Here is a 3,677-nt window from a genome sequence, read left to right as displayed (position 1 = left end):
AGAGTGGAACGGACAGTCTGCCCAGAGGAAGGGATGACACGGGACTTACGGCAGAACGTAATCTTCCAGCCGTTTAGTCTCCGGAAACAGAGTCCAAAGGAAATGAGCTTTGTGCTTCCTTCTCTTTCTCGTGCCGGTAGTCCGCATGCGTCGTCTGAGAGGGCCGTGGCCGGCACTATGTTTCGCCGTGGGAGGTTTCAGGGCAGTAACCCGCTAGAATTGACGTCGGGTGGATCGCTTACGAGGCAAGGTCATGGCGCAGACGCGACGTGCCTATGATAAAGATATAACGAGATGCCTGTACTTTGTTCTGAAGCGTGGGAAGGCTGGTTGTGTTTGCAGTAAGCAGGAACACGGTTCAGGAAGGGATGCCCAAGTAGGAAAAGTGAGGTTGAGCATTGTTCCAAAAAATAAGCTTGATGACAAACAAAAATCACTGGAAGATATAAGAATAAATTGAAACATCAACTTCATGCATAACACACATGTGTGCAGACAAAAGTGACTGTAGTGCTAAACCGCAGGAGGTTTTGCAGGCAGGAATGAAAACGCCTCATGTCGCTCCTACCCTTCTTCCTATGCCCTGAAAGCTGTTCAGTGCCAAATCATATTAAAGTAAATAAACCTATGGACATAGTTCACCAATTCATCTTAACAGTCAGAATGTACAACTCCTTTGTGGGATGCTATTTCAAACTTGGTGTCATTTTTTCTAGTATTTATTTTTCTGTCAAACCCTGCGGGCGAACGGACCATCCGTTACCAGCGAAGTGGAGAAAGCCGGGTTCGTGACGTATCTCCACTCGCCTTGTGATATTTTCCTTTTTGTGTAACAAGTGGCGAATGGTACACAGCGATTTTTCAAGGGCATGCAAACAATCTGGCAAACACAATTTATCATCGTGAAAGCGCTGAACTATACGGCACGGGATGCGTGGGAGCCATGTCCGTGCTACCAAATGGGCCACGTCTGATGATATTTAGGACGAGTTTTTAAAAATCCCTCACAACCTTCTTGACCAGCGATGGGAAGTTCTTTTCTTGGATCCAGAATACAGCTCCAACCTGCAAATCATACAAACTTTCGGTCGTTTTCACCGAGTGGAGTTGTGTCTCAATCGGTACCGTCACATTTCCTATCGCTGAATCCCAGTGAGTCCCGGATGGAGGATTACTTTGCCCCGTCGAAGTTCTGTCTGCTGTCTTCAGAGTCATCGCATCGAATAGTAGTGCGCCGCCTCTGAGATGCACGTTGACCCCCACGTCGGCTCTCATTGGTCCTTTTAAAAATAATCGTATAAATTATTAACTCACATTCGTAATGCATTTTGGAGGTAACCCCTCACGTCTAACCTCTTCCTTTACTAGAATGTCACTAAGCTTAAGAGTTGGAGTTAAGACAATCATGAAAATGTTGTTTGTGGCCGAGTAGAAGTGGCATCCCGGGTAGTAGCCTCTGGGACAAAGAGAAGCGATGAAACATCGTGTAGCAAACCAGAGGACTTGACTTGCGGATTCTTTGGTTACCCAAAAACGAACAATCCTCTTAAACATGAGACTCCTTTGCAAAATGTACGGGCAACATAAAAGCAACAAGGCGAAAAGAGCGCCACTAAAAAATTGTGCCAACTTGTTTTGCATGCCTGGCTATTTTTAAGATTTTCTTCCGCGATTTTTGAAGTGTTCCAGAGCTACAACCATTACTATACTTTCCATCGCACGCGTGTTTATGTCATTTTTTTGACGCATCAGCCAGGCATTTGATTTTTAAATGAATCAAACCCTTTCTCGTTTAGCTTGGATTGTCAGAAAGGAGAAAGATTCTCCTGACTACGACGTTCTTTGTCCCGAAGAATACCACAAACGAATTGTGAGGAAAGTGGCAGATGCATGTCTTCTGCTACTGATGCGTTCCTTGTGCTACTGTCGGGACTGTCGCAAAGCTGCGAATCTAAAGGTAAAATAGTTATCTTTTTCTACTTGACAGGAAGCATGTGACGTGGTGTGAGGTGCTCGCTTCATCACGTGTACCAAACATTCCTAACATTGAGAACTGGTACTTTCAAGGAGAATGAAATTCTCTTCATTTTTCTGCCAGGTAAAGCGTACAAGCAAACATTCAAAGCAATTTGGTTTCTGGGGGGAGCGGGGGACTTGCCTCAAATGGAAGGATTATGTCGCCTATATCTTGCCAAATTGCGGATTCTTCGATTGAGATCACCTCAAATTGCTTAAAAACTAGATATAACTATTGAAAAGAAAGGGTTAGTGCTCTCTCAAGCGAGTAAAAGCTGCTGGAGTGGACGAGTCTGATGCGGCCCATGCCTACAGGTTGAAGTTTGGTTCAGCGATGACACGCATGCGACTCCTACAAGCACAAGGACGTTCTTATTAAAGAGGGGTCATAGAGCTTTCCAGCACGTTCTCTACACAATGGCCCCGTCACATCGATGCTCATGCTTCATGTCTGTTGTTTCCGACTTTCACAGCACAGTCACGGGACCAAGCACGTAACGCAGTATTTCCTACACTCGAAAGATCAACCAGTGATATTCCACAATGGCAATACCAGTAGCATCACGAAACAGCGCACTTGATTCGGACGACAAGTACTAGCTATGCGAAGTCGATTTCCTGATCCTCGGGATGTTTTACAGAACGCCGCCCGAATTCTCGTTTACCCGCTGTTTTTACTCAATGGACTCCTCCTTGGCCTCCTCTGCTCCCCCTGCGTCTGCGTCTATTGTGCCTGGAAACGACGTCCTTGGAACATTTCATCGGATGCTTATGTATTAGATGAGAGGAACGGAGAAGATGATGAGCCTGAACATTTGGTGGAAACCGGCAACGCTTCCTCTCTCCCTGACGCCCCCACAAAAGGACTCAGCACACCGTCATTCTCGTGCTTATTTCCTTCTTTCCCAGAGAAACCCTCCACCACTATCAACATTAAAGATGTGAAATATACCACCCTCTACCTTTCAGCGCGGGATGGGACACGCTTGGCAGTGGACGTGTGGCTTCCTCCAGCCTGCAAGCGTGCGGAGGGGAGAAAAGTCGGTTGCGTCTTCCACCAAGCCCGGTACTACCGCTCCTTCAAACTGTGGGGACCGGGGAATTTGGCGCGAAACGGCTTGCCGATCAATCTTCTCAATAATGAATATTTTGAGGTAAAATAAAGCGGTATCCAGGGACTCAGCCCAATCCTCCTACGCACGCGCCGAGAGACTCATTTCCTCTCTTCGACCTCCCTTTCCCCCCCGCGATTGCTCCCTGTCCCGTCCCAGCGCTTCCTAAGCCAAGGTCTCGCGGTCGTGTCGATGGACATCCGGGGATCCGGTGCCTCGTTCGGTTGCAGCAAGGGGCCGTGGTTGGAAGTCGAGACCGATGACGCGATGGTAGTGATGGACTGGATCCTCCACCAGCCCTGGTCCAACGGGAGGCTGGGACTATGGGGTATCAGCTACGAAGGGACGCGAGCCCTCCTTTCAGGCGTGGCGGGCCACAGGTTAGGAAGGGCGAAGATGGAGGGAGGGAGGGAGCAGGGCGTGGAGGTAATCCTCGGACCTATACTTGTTGTCCCTCCGCGCAATGCCTCCCTCCCTCCTTCCCTCCCTCCTTCCCTCCCTCCTGCCCTTCCTTCCTTTTGTTCCCCCTATTTGCAGGGGAGTCAAGGC

Source organism: Nannochloropsis gaditana (assembly GCF_000240725.1).
Source record: "Nannochloropsis gaditana CCMP526 unplaced genomic scaffold scaffold066, whole genome shotgun sequence".
Lineage (NCBI taxonomy): Eukaryota > Eustigmatophyceae > Eustigmatales > Monodopsidaceae > Microchloropsis > Microchloropsis gaditana.
The sequence above is the reverse complement of the archived record's forward strand: the minus strand, read 5'-3'. Positions refer to the sequence as shown.